Genomic DNA, 16,908 nt, shown 5'->3' with positions numbered 1-16,908 from the left:
ATAATAGCTTTTTTTTATACACAGTATATAAGAAAAATATTGCATTAGAAAACAGAAGGAAATGTAGGCATGTTTCGTCTTTTAACAGTCATTCATGAATTCGTTTGCCGGCTAATAAGTAAACAAATGTTCTGGAAAAAACTTGAAGCAAATAACAACCGTGAAAAGATAAATATTAAATAAACGTGAATGAGAGAATGTTTTGCACTGAGCCGCGCGGCGTAATATATAACGGAATAGTGTACATCGTGGCAACATGCAGTAGTGTGGAGAGTCCGTGCTTAATATTAGCTAAGTGCTCGCTTCCCTTATGGTTCAATTGACTCTAGTTTTTTTAGGCTCGGTATATTAAGCTGATTAAGACGACGATTACGTGCAGTGGGGTGGGCCGGGCAGTTAACTTGTCTGTCTATCCCACAGTCCCAGTCACAGTGAGTCTCCAGTCAGCTAACCATCTAACATATCTAACGACTGAACTGTCGTAATCTACATTCTACATCCTCATCGCATCGGGAAGTTACCAGCGCCATACAGAAAGAAGAATTGCGACCTCCTCACCACCTCGTTTGAACGACTACATCGTGTATGATTATCAGATAGGTAAATACAAGCAATATTCGTTTTCTATTTGAATTGTTAATAAAGTCTAGGTTTTAATCATTTACGGCAATACAAACACCAACAACGGATTTTTAGCCGCAATCACGCGTATTCATTCATTCAACAAGTTGTACGTGAATTATTATCAATATTTTTAATTACAGATTTAAATCCATTCATTTATAACAATATTTTAACTGCGATATTAAATTTGACTAAAAAAATTTAAACAACTATTTAAATAAGTAGTCAATGTTTTATTATAGTAGAATAGCCGTAAAACATCCGTACAAGTTATAGCTCGAAAATAAAAGTATATTTTAAAAAGTCAGTAATTTATAATCATTGAATTTTGGTTTTCGTATTTTGACGATTCTTAAGAATATCTTTTTTTTATTTTTTTTAAATGAATTAAAGTAAGATTATCCGCATTATCAAATTGACTGATATTTTTCATAAAATAAATCGATATTTATATACTCTACATTACAAAATCTTTCAAAATTTTAAATAAAAAGATTTTTATCTTTGGTATTTACAAGAAATTTCAAAAACTAAAAGCCGGTGAAACCAGTGCTTAAAGCTCGGCGTTGAACTTTATTTTTTTACTGATCGAGTAAACAAAAACGTGAACTTCATTAATTATCCAACCTTAAATCAAAATAAATTACAGCGGTGATTCATAATGACTGAAATCCATTAATTTATAACAAAATTTTAACAGAAATGTAAAATTTTACTAAAGAACCATGAATTAATGATATCATAAAGTAGAAGTTTTATTATAATGGAAAAGCCATATTACATGCAAAAAAATACGAGAATATTTTTAAAACCAACCGAGTCGGTTAAATGGCAATCAGTTATAATTTCCTCCGATAATTTCTCACACTAATCTGGGGGTGGACTAACAAAAACTAACCTAGGAAGAACGATAAACTAATTTGACTTATTGCCGCTTTGTTCCCGTGCTTTATCGACCCCTTTTGTAAATCATGTTTCTACTATCGTAACGTCCAGCTGCTTTTTTTCTTTCCGTGGGGTTAATTTATTTATATCCAAAAATTAATATGCGCATTGTAGCACTGTACTATATACCAACAAAATCCAACGAAAGAAAAAGAAAAAATAACGTAAGTGGCATTTCTATAGAATAAACTGTTAGACAAGATTTCGGTAAATTTCTTAAGTTTCTATTAAATAATAAAATAAAATAAATCTCTAAAAAATTGTAAGATATTCGACATGAATACGAACAAAAAATATACACATACTTTTATGGTAATTTTAATTTACTTTAATACACCATCAAAATTATGGCATAATTTTCAATTTGGTTTTCCAAGTTAAGATCACTTTCATAACCTCCAATACTTTTGACCTGTCGTATTTATCAACTTTTTTAAATTAATTAATAATAATTCAATAACACCCAAATAGTTTAGTATTAGATTAATACTCTCAATATTGATTGTAAGGTCAATCAGCCTGTAATAAACTGGCGGTAAATGAAGAAAAGGTTTTTATACGATCATAAATGTTTAAAAATGGAATCGGCCAACCGAGCTGGTCTACTGTATTCAAATCAGTTATTTAACGGCTGATTTTCGAAGTTAAAGGTTCTGAGGTTCAAATCCTAGTAAGCATTAATCACTTTTAAACGGATTTAATTTGGTGGTTGGGGTTCAATTAACCATATATCTCAGGAATATTCGACCTGAGTGTACAAGACTACACCTGATTTACATGTCATACATATCATACATATCATCCTCATCATTGAGTCATTGGGGGGGTTGTTTGTTGTTCACTAGTTGAACAGATTACAACGTACACAGAAAAAATGAATTAAAAAATGGAAGTAATATTACACAGAAAATAATGAACTATTTTTTCTGGTTGTAATAGTAGGTCGTATTAAACAGTAGCTTACGGGTCCTCTGATTCATTCTATTGTAATTCTTAATTCTTCGATTTCAAGTCGGCTTATCTAACAAAAGTTGAAGTACAAATAGCCTAAATATGAGTAGCAAGATCAATAGGCCTGATTTCAATAGTTACTTAAAAAGTTGTGATGTATACTTGTTCTCATTTTCAATTTAAAAAAAATCCAAAGATATAACATATATAATGAATTCTCACTACGTATGTATGTAATCGGTCGTGTTCCAACCCTGAACGACGTTCTGAGGTATTCATTACATTTTTATCCTTCAATTAGCCAGAATTATTTAACTTATTAACGTTCATTGAACAGTACTAAATGAGAGAACAAGTAGTTACGTAGATCAAAACGTTTTTACTAGACACAGAACACAAACCGTAAAAATTAAAACAACACAACAACAAAATTAACACAAACCGAAATTATAGCCAATCATTTGAAAGAAAAAATTATATAAATTTTATACAGGGAGGGGCTTGTATATTCATTTGAATAAATGTAATAAAAATGTCTTTGTTCGTCTGTATAAAAGCCACACGCACTGATTATATCAACTCGCGATTCGGTTTTTTAAGGATTTTTTTTGGCTTTTCTCAAAGGTTTTAATAAAAGAATTATAATTATAAAACAAAATAAATTTGATAAAAGTAAAATGTAAAATAATTTTTAACACTATTTGTCACATTTTTAAATTAACAGCTGATAATTACAATGTATATATTACTTCCTTGTACAAAGTAAAGGAAGTATTGTGATCGCAAAACATGTCGGTTTTCAGATTTCAACGGAAATATCAATTTTGACCATCCCTGAATCCATTTTGACTAGTTTCGACATGACGTCTGTACGTACGTACGTATGCAATTTAGTGCGTGTTTTTGAGTTCGTAACTAAAAAAGGATTAGCCGTTGGATGTATAACATTTTGGATTTAGGGGGTGTTATAATTTCTACTTGTGAATCTCCCCTTTTGATTGCAATCGATTTAACCAAAAGTATCCAAAAAGCCCAAAATCCAAAAATATTTGAATTTTGGGCTTTTTCTTAACTGCAGTAATAAGCCCTCATTGAGAGCTTTTCTACGATATATCATAAATGGTACTTATTTTCATTGGTTCCAGAGTTATAGCCAAATAAATTCTAATGAAATATTTGGATCTTACTACGGGAAGTCACATCGGTTCGAATTAGACATCTCCTTTTTTTTTAAATTTAAATTTATTGATTTATTAATAATTATTAACCTCTGATTTTAAAAAAAGTTTTAGAATAAATAATAAATTCAGTAATAACAAAAACAAAAAATTACGAAAAAATATCAGAAGTTATTAATGAAATAAAATTTCAAGTACTTTCATTTTAAAACAATGTGTATATATAATTTAATTAGCGTTCAAGGAAGTATGGTGTCCACATCAGATTTTTTGATTTGGTATTACAAAATTATATTTTCAAAATTTCACAGAAGTCAGAAAATACTTTTTAGAATATTTTCTTTCGTTATGTATTAATAGATAAATTATTTATTTACTCATCTATAAAATAGGTGAACATTTTTGCTTATATTTAAACAAAGAAAAGATATGATCAGAAATTTTTTATTGGTTTTTGTTTTAAACTTTCTTTAATTTTAGTTACTGTAATTTGGGGTTTCATTATTTTTCCTCCATTTTTTTTTTAAATTTCTAAACGCAGATACATGTTTTAAATTACATGTTTATAATTATGTTTTTAATGTACTTGATCCTAATAATTATGTTTTAATGTAATTATTACCTTCATAATTACGAAAAAAGAAAAACACTACTGCAGCAATGGGTAAGTCCAATGATACTTCTTGTTTCTTTTAAACTGTTTCTGTAGAAAATAAATCTAAAAACCGAAATGCTAATCATGTACTTTATGCGATTAAAATCATTCATTTTATCAGTGCACCAAACTGAAATAATTTAAGAGCAAACAGGAACGGGATGTAATATTCCTTGATTTTCTAAGCAATTTTTTTTTCCTTATTACTCCAATAGACGTAATTTCTACGTAAACTAGAATGCGTTGATAGGTCGCTTTACACATAATGTGATATTTCTTCTGACCACAGCATGTAAGCTTAAATTTACATTACAACTTTTAATTTATTTTGAAAATTATTGTTCAAAATAATGTAATAATTACTTTTTTAAATAAACATGAATTACAAAATAACGTACTACTTTGTTATACATTCACACTTAGTTATTTTGTATGAACATAATCCAGAAGTTAAGAGCTTCGTAGTAGTATAAACTACATGCTCAATTTCTACTAATGAGATATCCGATAAGAATTTTTCTTTTAAAACAGGCCCTTTCCTGCAGTTTTATGTAGATGTTAATCGTTCAATGAATTTTTAGAGCAGCACCAATCAAATCCAACTTCTTCATATTACAAGCCGTATCAGATAATGTGTAATCCATTTCATCTGATAATGCGTATATTCTAAAACAAATTCTAGTAAATAAATTACATTGGCTAGTATGCGACTTTGTTCAATTCTTTTATTAATATGATAAATTATAAGTAATATATTATTAGACTACAGGCATCTTCTTGATTCAGCACATCGGTAAGGAGATTAACTGCCTTCTGCACAAATCTAAGACGTTGATGCTTTAGTGTGGAAAATACTAATATCAGTTGTTTCTAAACACTTTCAGAACGACCACTATTGTATCCTATTTGGGAAAAATGGAGATATCGCCTCTTACTACAGCTTGTACACAAATTTTTCCATATAATTTAGGGAAGTAGTAATATGAGAATCCAGAACCGACGAGAAAAAAATGTTGTGATTATATATAAATTAAATGAAATATGAATGTAGAAACCCAGTTAAGCTTTCTTTAAAATCGGGGAAAAAACAAAATTAACACTTTCGCAACCAAGCTTCTCGTATATGAGTCACTATAAACATCCGTTGTGCTGAAAAGCACATCGGCCTTTCATCTGGAGGTCCCGGGTTCGAATCCCGGTCAGGCATAGCATTTTAAAACGCTAAATCATTCGTCTCATCCTCTGAAATAAAATTTAGTTCCAGGCATGTTATAACAAACATTTATTCAACCTCGCAAAGGAGAAAATATCGCTTGAAATTAATTACAAAATCATATAGCGCTCCCGTTTCATGAATTTCTAGAATCATAGTTGTAGTTTCGATTTACTTTAATTGTATTCTGACAGAATTTGCAAAAATGAAGTCAAGGAATTAAAATATTTCACTTTCAAAATCTTTTTATCTGAATTCTTGGTTGGTTGAATGCTTATATAATTCAAATAGTAAATGTTTTAAAAATATTTTTTTAAATATTATTTTACGTAACAAATCAACGTATTTTGACAACCTTGAGATGCTGTCTCAGAACGTCTCAAGCAATGAAATATACAGCATGCAAGGAATTTTCCATATCGCTGCCGCTATCACAAAAAATTTTCTTTATTCATATAGAAATCTGATAACAATTAGAAAAAGCACAGCCCCAGTCAGACAACTTCTGAGTGGGACTTAAAGTTTTAAGCAAATCCGTTGTGCCATAGGAGGCAAAGCGAAGATTAACACCTTCTTTCTTTCTTTTTTCTGTTTAGCCTCCGGTAATTACCGTTCCGATAATACTTCAGAGGATGATATGTATGAGTGTAAATGAAGTGTAGTCTTGTACAGTCTCAGTTCGATCATTCCTGAGATGTGTGGTTAATTGAAACCCAACCACCAAAGAACACCGGTATCCACAATCTAGTATTCAAATCCGTTTAAAAATAACTGACTTTAATAGAATTTGAACGCTGGAACTCGACTTCTAAATCAGCTGATTTAGGAAGACGCGTTCACTACTAGACCAACCCGGTGGACAACAAGATCAATACACATCGCCACTTAAGCTTGAAGCTTGAGTGTGGAATATGAAAATGGAATTTTGTAACCTATGAAAAATGCCATGCTCATCGGGATTCGAACCCGGGACCTCCGAATAAAGGCCGAGACGCAACCACTCCGCCACGGAGATAGGTATTTGTTACAACACCTTCAATTTGTTTTACTTTTCAATTTTGTTGCAACACTTTAATTCCCGATCGTAGTGTCTTATGCGTTTTTACTAACGGGGCACAGGAAGTTGACTATCTCTCTGCAAGCTAATGAAAGCTCTAACAGCTGAGGTCTACCTGACTTGAGGTATAACAGTTTCTCTCTAAAACACTCTAAACTTCTCAACTCTAAATCCGTCTATTACACTAGTACGAGTTCTACTGATAATAATTACCACCCTGCTAACGGAAAGACGAGTAGCTAACAGTCTCAAGGTGTTGCTTTAATAAATTGCCATTACATAAATTTACTTTTCTGATGTTAGAATAACTGTAGTTTTATGAAAATGTCGTATAATAATTACATCTTATAAAGTATTTTACTTGCATTATCATTAATTCAGAAAGATTATTAAAAAGCATACATCTACACATTGAATAAGCCAATATGTCATCGCTTTTAACTACAAAATACATCATTCTGCTTAAGATTTAAATGCTTTTGTTAAATTCTAAATACTGTCCGTAACAATGATAAGTGAAATCCGTTTTCACTTAGCATTAACTACAGTCTAAAAAATGGTTTTTACATTTTTTTATTCATAACATTTTATAAATTGTATAAAAACAACTACACAAGGCTACACAAAGTTTATCCATTTTATTTTGTTGCATTTCTATGTCATAAACTAAATCGAAACAATTATGAATGTAGTTTATAATACTCGCGATTACTACTTAAGTTTTTTTGCTTGCGTTACATCTAACATTTTGTTAAAACTAAAATACTTATTTTCCTTAATCAAATCAACAAAACAAAACAAATATAATATAAATGATTAATTGCAATTGCATAAGAGGAAATTTAATGGATGATTGTATTAGCCAAGACAGTAGAATCAATTCATAAACATCGCAGTATATGAACTCATTTCTCATGTAGACAGCTAATTTTGAAGGCTGAACATTTTTTCATATCGGTTTAATTTCACTGTGTTTTAATCCATCTCTTTCAAATATATATATATATAATATAATTATTATATACGGTATATATATATATATACACACATACATATACCGTATACAATTTTTAGGTTTAGCTGAAATAATGTTTTTCGTTTCACTACTGCACATTTAGTATTCAATGTTCTTAATACGATTCCTTGCTAATATTTTATAGTAGATAGAATTACTCTTATTCGAAACTACCGGTAACCTTTTCTTTTGCAGATAGTACAGATTTTTATCATTTTTTAGAAAATTTATCTTCTAATTGCTTCAGTAATCGTAATGATTCCTAGGTAGGCCTTAACGTTTAGTCTAGAGATCTAATTCTTAAAATATTAGATCTTTACAAAAGGGTTTACTCCGTTATTTTCTAGAGCACTTCTCTGTGATAAAAGAGACATATCACATCACATCAAGTGTTAAAATGTTAGAGAACATGATGTGCATTATAAAACATATTATTATTTTAATATAGATTAACAGATTATTCAATTTTATCATTGAATGATAAAATATCGTGTATTTTTTATTATAAAGCCAACCAAAAATTTATACTTAAAAAAAAAAACGAACGAACTAAATTTTCTGAAAAGAGAAAGTAATTTTACAATAAAGCAATAAACCTATCTACAGTAATAAACTTTTCTATTGTCCCTTTTATTAAGTTAATTGACGATACATTGACATTATTAGTTAAGGAAATGTTTAATCTATGAAATATGCTGGTAGGGTAGCGAGTATAATCTGTAGTAACGATAATACAAAGTATTGCACACGAACGTAGCAAACCGACAGTGATGACGGAGGAGGGTCTACTGTACTAGTCGATTGATAGCACGCGCGCACACACACACAACGAATGAATGGTTAAGGGGGAGAGGCCAAATAGAAGGATGACGTAACGGGTTAATTGAGGTCCACTCTGGGTAGAGAACGCAACCTTTATAAATCCCCATATTCATTCAAATCTTCGGCCACGAACGCGGCTGAGTAATGTTCTGATGCTTGTTAGTCAGAATACCAGTATGGTGGAGGTGCTATTAATTTTGTAGTGCAGCCTACAATCTTATATGAAGGTATCGATCATCAGTCGGTAACGAATGCTTCTGTTGGAAAGGAACTGATTGTACCTCGTAATTACTGACCGACGACGGCTCGGCGTCGACTAGTATTCTTATGAAGTAATACTTTGTTTTCAGTTTTATAAATTAACCACTGTAGTTCGACACTTTTTATTACTCTCTATGTTACGTTATTTTTTACCGAAAACACATGTTACAATGAACTAGAGAAAATCTGTTCGTTTTTCAAAAGTAATAGTTGCTGTAATTTATACGACGCTATGTATACAAATACAGTATAATAATATATTACATTCATATTTATTATATATATGCATATTTTTTAATCCCGAATTCACTCCGAAAAAATGTTGCATATGATCAAAATAAATGGTTTCTAAATATTCTTTTTAACTAATCAAACAAATAATATTTATTTTTAATGAGAAAAACTATTATACTTTTAATAGAATTATTCCCGAAAGCAGATTACGTAATTTGAAAAACATTTAAGGAGGAAGTTATAGATACGATAAAGGTTTTACGTTAAAGAAATCTTTTAAAACCAGCGATTAATAAAGAAACCTTAAAAAAATCAAATTAACAAAGTGACTGGTCAATTACAAAATGAAATGATGAGCTAGATGTTTGAATTTTATTAGAAAATGTCCATACGCGCTCCCCGCATACGTCTTCACACGTAATTTACTTTTAAGATAGATTTGGATAAGCCCTTACGAATCAGCTCGGTAAACGACATGATGTATAAGCATATTGATTCAGTTACCTAATATTTCATTACTCTTACTTTGTTTACGTAGAAAAGGAGAAAGATTCCAACACATTAGAATAACATTTATTTTAGTGAGATTTTTCAAATTAATTTCAGGTCTTCAAATTAATAATCTTTTGATCTTAATTAGAAATATAAAAAAATATACATCTTCTCTAAAACTGCTGAATAAAGAAATGATGAGCTTAAGTAAATCAAGCTTCTGCTAAATTGTTTACATCCGGAAAACAGTTCTGTTAAAAATAAATTTCTTGTAAAAGATTTTTGTTATCTTAAAAAAGTAATTCGGTCTGAAATAGATATTTTTGAGTTTTAAAGTAAACAGTAAAAATCTCAGTTCTTTTACAATATCTAGAAAATATATTTCAAATATCAAATCTATAAAAAAAATCTATTTTAATATAAGATTTCAGTTAACATAAATTTTTTTTTGGTTCTACAAGTATCTTCAAACCTTTTCATACAACATAACAACTCAAAAGTAGTTATGTTAAGGACCATTATAAATGGTCATCAAAAGTATTAGAAATCTAGCACAGTTTTATTTTTTTAAATAACGATTAATGAACATAAAATTACTTTCCACAATAGTTATGAAGTTTCATATCTTTAACACTTCAAGTCCCTCTCCAAAACACCATAGCACATGTGTTTAATAGAAACTATTTACTAAAAAGTTGAATAGTTTTTGGCATGGTAATCGGTAATTTTTTGCTATAACATTCTTGAAATTCAATTTTCTCTGACTGAACATTTTTCCCGATGTGTCATGGGACTCCAAATGCATTACATGTATGCATTTACATAAATGAAGTTAATGTAAATAATGTATGAATGAAAATGTAAATAAAGTATGAAGTTGTAAACTGTGGAGCTGGAGCTACCTATATTTAGACAAATGTATAATCGATTTGTATTGTTACTTACAGTTCATTCCACTAAATGGAATGCTAGAAATTATTGACAGTGCTTAAATTCTAATACAGTTTTTTTTTCAAAATATAAATGTAACTACTTAATGCAACAGTAATATGCATCACCTTTCCTTACATAACTGAAAATATAACAAAAACACTCATACATGAAATTGAACTATGAAAAAAGTAAAAGCAAAAAAAAAATAATTAAATTAAATTTTACTCTACAAAGAACTTCAAATGATAAAAGACATTAATCCAGCAAAAAAAAAAAAAAATCAACAAGGTGCCACACACTATTATATACCTTATAAGCTGAATTAGCCGGTATTCTGCTAGCTGTTCCTTGAAATCATTTATTAGAAAACAAGCCCTGCAGGTACGTAAACACTACTTTCAGAAAAGGAAAACAAAGGTCCAGTTTGATTCTTTTGCCATAAGCAAACAACCCGGACAAAAAGAATAGAATTTCTTAGACATAGTTAAAGGTCTAGAATGGAAATAAAGTGAACGAGTAGTAACACTACTCGTAAAAAAGGAAAGTAAAAAGGAAAAATATTCAATCAGAGAAAATTAAATATGAAGAATGTAATGGCAAAAAATTACCATTTACCATACCAAAAACATCTACTTCCGGTTTTGGAGCAAGTTTTATAAAAAATTCTCTCAATTTCATTCCCTTTTTCCAAAATGAATTACAAGAAGATTAGTAGGATCACCTCTCCCCCAGTTTCAGAGTGCAGTTGTTGATCAACCACACAGTTTGAAATTTCAAAGCACTTAACTTCATAGTCATTTAAAATATGTTTTACTATTTAATGCGGTAAAATCTTCTCTAATATTTCTCCCTTTAGAGTCATAAAGATATTAACCGAGTCAGAAGTCCCATTTTGCAGTTGAGAATTACAAAAAAAGAAAGTTTTGAAGTTATTTTCATTCATTCAAAGTATGTGGTTTTCATGAATTATAATAATACTTAGCATATAAATTTAATAAAACAGTTCACGACAAATCTAAATTAAAATTCATAAAACTTTCCAACAAAAGAAACCAGAAACCTTTTCAATCTTAAGTAAATTCAAATTTACATCCTTTCAGAACTTTATTCAATATATTCTTCATGAGTAAATCACAAGCAAGTTTCTTTTGGGACGTAGTCAGAACCCCATACAAATTAAAAAATATATATTTTAATGTTTCAGCAAAAAATTCTATGGACTTCAAATTTTTCCATTTCTTTTTTTTCATTTTAATATATTTTTTTTATTTATAATTATATTATTCTATTTTTGAACTGTATACTGAACAAGTAAATGCTAAAGATTGATTTTTTTTGATAAGAGGAAGATTTTACTAATATTTTAATTTCACAGCTATTACTTCAACAAGAATAGAGATACATTTACATCAGATTTTGTTAACTTGATTGGCCATTTATGCGTAATGCCTTATATATATATATATATATATATATATATATATATATGCCTTAATTTTTGTATGAAATCGAATCTAGGAATGAGAAAACCTTAGTGATTACAATCGACATCAATTTTAGCTATGATTAAAATGCTACGAAAATTTATTGACTCGCTTACCTACAATAATGTTAAACAAAACTTTCTACTAAAACTTTCGTTTTCAGAACTGATTTTTTTTTTCATAAATAATAAAAGAATTAATCTTCTAAACTTCATGCTTTAATCAAGTAGATATTCTAATCAGAGACTCAAAAATATCACTAGATAAAAATGACACTGTAAAAACCGACAAGTAATTAATTTACAATACACTTTTTTAACCAATTCGAGTTAAGCGAGTTTACTTAATACAATTACATCTAGATTGTTCTCAAAGTAATCTGAAGAATATTATATTTAACATAAAATTTTAGGTGTTTCCATGTTTAAAATACTTTTTACAATACACTCTAGGCATTTCGATTTTTCTAACGACTTGCACTGATGGGGAATCCTGGAGAGCTGCATCAAACCAGTCAAATGAGTGAAGACAAAAAAAAAATTCATTCTGAAAAATTACATCCTCACCTACTTATGAAAAATAATATTAAAAAAAAACAATTTTCTAATAAATGGTTGATATTTCAAAAATAGTTTACGATTAATCAAATATCATATAAAAGTCAATCTATTTTGTAAAATTTAATATAAGTGGACCATACCATTTCTCTCACAGAGAGCGATTCAATCAGCGACCCAAAATATTACTCATAAAAAAAGCGCTGTAAAATACAAGCTCTCAGTTTAAGCTAAACTACTCACCCAATTATGGAGTGGGAAAAGAATCATTCAACTCAATCCAGCAGGTGCTGAGTTTAAATGAACATAGATACTAACAAACATTCAGACGACCATTATGTTTGTATATAAAGATAATGCTTGACATGAATCTCCAACCAAATTCAAGATATTATTTCCTAAATTATTGTTCCTAAGCATCAAAAAATATTGGTTCATAGTAATTAATTTGTCAATCGACTTAATTAGAGACGCAGATGATAATAAAATACTTAAGTTTTCTTAACTTAATTTAGTAATACTTAAAATAAAAATAGTTTTATTTTACATAGAATTAATTTTTAAATTCTTAACTTAAGAAAAACCAATAAACATCTTTTTGAACTTGTTTGTAATAACATTTATTTTTCTGTTGCTAACTAAAGGAAGTTGAACGTAAAATATCATTTACAGTAACAGTTAAAAGCTTAACTAGTTTTCATATGTTTACAAAACATACATAGAAACCTTTGTATAATTTAAAAAATAAATTAAAAATAAATAAGCTTGTATTAGATTATATTAAGGATGTTTATTTCTATCACATCACAATTCCCTCATATTCATGTAATAAAATTATTAGTTTTATTTTAATATAACTTGCTGCACAATAACTTTTGACTGGGATATATATATATATATATATATATATATATATATATATACACACAAGCGCTTGTGCATGCACACACAATTTTAACTCCTTGAAATTTGTATTTTATCTAAAACGTTTAGATAATTCTTTTTATAGTAATCAAAAGACCTCTAATAAGAGGTTGATCTCTTATTTAACTCTTGGTATAATGATTGTATTCTGATATTTATAAATATTAGGATTTCAAAAAATAAATAACCGAATTTAATTTTATACAGCAATGTAAGAATTTTGTAACTGACAACAAAAACTTTATTTCAGAACTTATATGCTATTCAATTCTACTCAAAAATTATGCAGCACTACCCAACTCTTTACATATCTAATTTTTAGTGGAAGAAATTTAATGAATCCTTACTCTCTTCTAAAGATATATTAGAAAAGTTGAATGAATCATTAGATTTTGTGTATAAATTTATTTAGAACCATACTGTACTTTATTCTTTTTTCTACCGTTTTCATTATGATGAAAATAATTTTGAATCTTTCTCTCACTTTAAATAAAGTACATAGTATTCAGTAATAGGGGAGCTGTGTGACGTTACATTTGAAAAGTTTTGTTGGTGTATTCAACCGAAAAGCTTGTTAGCGTTCATCGCAAGAATAAGGCATTGATTGATTCATTCATTTTCTAATTCTCTCACTCAGTTCCTATCTACGTTTTTTCTGGAAAATAAAAAAGATAAAGACCTTGTATTAAATATTAATAATTTGATTTCAGATTCAGGTCCCTATGAGGTATATACATCCATACCTACCACAAACTTTTGCAGTATATCTGTTAAGGAGAATAGGCCAACAGTCTCCCATTTTATTACAAATATTTCTTTTCAGATTTTGCTTTAATAAATATTTATTTATTTTTTCAGATAGATCAGTTTTACAACATCAACATAAATCAAGATAACTAACATTAGTTAGTCAAATAACTAATCGACAGTAAAGTTAGTTAAATCGATGAAGTTAAAATATAGACAGCATCAGATTATTAACCTGTCTCATTCCTAAGTACTGGTGCCGCAGGAGTGTGAACTATAATAATTTCCCCTGCTGCTCAAGTGCTTATCAATGGGAAGGGCTGAACCAAAAATCTGAAAAATAATATTACCTCTACTAAAATAGCCAAAATTCTAAGGAATAGAAAATGCATATGAAAAATAATTAGAAGAGAAATTTATAGAAAAAAAAAAAGAAGGGTATTTGCCAATGATAAAAGAAAGTATGACATCGAAGGAAGAAAATCCTTGTGAAAATAATATAAAAATTGGCTGAATCCTTACTGGTAAGAAATAAAAATAAATAACTTAGAATTCCATAAAAAATTGTTATACAATTTTATAAATGTATTTTTTAGTTTATGTCAATAATTCTTTTAGAATAACAAAATACAGCCTCTTAAGCGAAAAAGAAATCATATAACATTTTGAAACACCATAGAAATGGAAGTAAAAAGAATATTTTTAGTGGGCTTTGTATACATGAGTAATATTTATAAACTGCATGATAAATATACCATCAAATTCAGTATTATTTAAATTTGTTTAGTACAACTTTTTTTTAACTGCATTTACTTTACGTAGAAATAATTAAACATATATAACTCAATTTCCAAATGTCAGAAATACACTTCAAAATATCTTTTCAAAACTAGTGAATGTACAGTTTTTTCAGTGGTTTCACAGATACTGTTGTTGAAAATGTCAGGCATCTAATGAATTAAGAAAACTCAATCTCTTGTATCTGGCCAAAAAGTGTACTTGACTTTGGTGAACTTTTCCATTTAAAATGTAGGTTTTATATGTGCCTTTGTGATTTTATAAAGTGCAAGTGCATTGTAAATAGTTTTTATATGCTATTTGTAAAATTTGCTTGTTGGGTTTAGTATCTTAGAACTTATATGCTATTCAATTCTAAACAAAAATTATGCAGCACTACCCAACTCTTTTCATATTCTAATTTTTAGTGGAAGAAATTTAATGAATCCTTACTCTCTTCTAAAGATAAATTAGAAAAGATTGAATGAATCATTAGATTTCGTATATAAATTTATATAGAGCCATACTGTAATTTATTCTTTTTTCTAGTTTTCATTATGATGAAAACTACAAGCTTTTATGATTTCTACAAGTTGATTTGGAAATATTTTTTGAAAGAGTAATTCCAAATATTTAGAAGAAAAGTGAAATCCTAAATGAGTTTTTAATAAATGTTTAAACTACATTTTGTCTTGTCGCATAATAATGTCAAATTTAAAAATCTATTTATTTTATACATAAAGATATTTTTTAATTTTTCCTTGAAAAAAATAAATTTTTTTTCAAAGTTATTGGATGTAAAGTTGTTCCACAGTCTACAAAATGCAGTTGAGATACACCAAACAGAACGTAAAATTATTTTTAACAGAAGATAGAGATATTTTTCTAATAAAATTTTCTTTTCTATAAAAAAAACGTTTCAGTGAACAGAGTTAAAAGTTCTCACCAGAGAATTAATTTGACCTCCTGGAAGGAAGAGAGGTCAAAACACTTCACCTTCACCATTCTTCACCCAATTAAGTTGTTATATACTTTAATCATAATCACTTCTAACTCAGACGTACTTGAGTCACAAATATGATGAATCTGATCAACTCATAAAATGTTGCATCCTTTTTAGTGAACCAAATAATATTTTTTTTAATTCATGTATATAATAGGAATTGGTAGTAAATTTATTAAAAATAGTAGATGATATAGATTAAAAGATTATATAATGATGGTGCTATAATAAAAGATATTTTTGATTAGAATGAAAAGACAGTAACAAAACTCACAATTTTTTTTTATGTATTTTCAGGATACATTAGATATTTAGATGAGCGTAAGTATAGACACAATCTAATTCAAGTAGACTAGTTTTAAACTGTATTAAAGACCTAAATGCTTTAATTGTCTTTATATTTTGCAGAAGGTAATAAATAAAACTGTAGTCTAAATAAACTTGCGTTATTTTATTCATTTTAAACTGTAAAAAAAATCCTTCCAGATAACTGTATTTGTTACTTGCAGACCATTCTCTTCCTAAACATTAAATCAAAATTAAGCAAAGGAACTTATCTTTTTTATTTTAACAACAATAAAAACAATTTAAGGAGTATTCTTTTAAATATATTTTTGTACCTTACATGAATTTATACTTATATTTGTATCAAGTTTTTTAATACTATTCTAGCAAAAAATGTTCTTAAAACAATGTTTTGAAAAAATAATCATTTTCAGCTTTTAACAATATTAATTATAAGTACTTATTTTTATTAATAAATCTGAATTTATTCATTTCATTGTTCGAGTGATTGTGAGAATAAAATGCAATAAAATTTGCCTAATTAAATGTAGCCAAATAACCACTGAGCTTACTAATCCATACAATGAGAATTAGTGAACCATAATTTGAAGAGAGGAGATGTGTTATTTTTAACATCATTTTTTTCTATTTTCATTAGACAACACTTATATTTTCCACTACAACTTTCCAATTTTTCATTATACCACAGAAACTGTGTTTTTTATTATACAATAAATAAATTGTAAGTTAA

At 28.3% G+C, this 16,908-nt stretch overlaps 1 long non-coding RNA gene across 1 annotated transcript; it reads left to right on the top strand.

Moving 5' to 3' along the window:
• The first annotated feature begins 393 nt into the window (after positions 1-393).
• LOC142318309 (uncharacterized) lies at positions 394-16,306 on the top strand. Its single transcript, XR_012754872.1, has 3 exons — positions 394-600; positions 14,204-14,616; positions 16,170-16,306. It is a non-coding gene; the product is annotated as an uncharacterized LOC142318309 (long non-coding RNA).
• The last annotated feature ends 602 nt before the right edge of the window (positions 16,307-16,908 follow it).

The sequence above is a fragment of the Lycorma delicatula genome, chromosome 1 (assembly GCF_047948215.1).
Source record: "Lycorma delicatula isolate Av1 chromosome 1, ASM4794821v1, whole genome shotgun sequence".
Taxonomy (NCBI): Eukaryota; Metazoa; Arthropoda; class Insecta; order Hemiptera; family Fulgoridae; genus Lycorma; species Lycorma delicatula.
The sequence above is the reverse complement of the archived record's forward strand: the minus strand, read 5'-3'. Positions and strand labels throughout refer to the sequence as shown.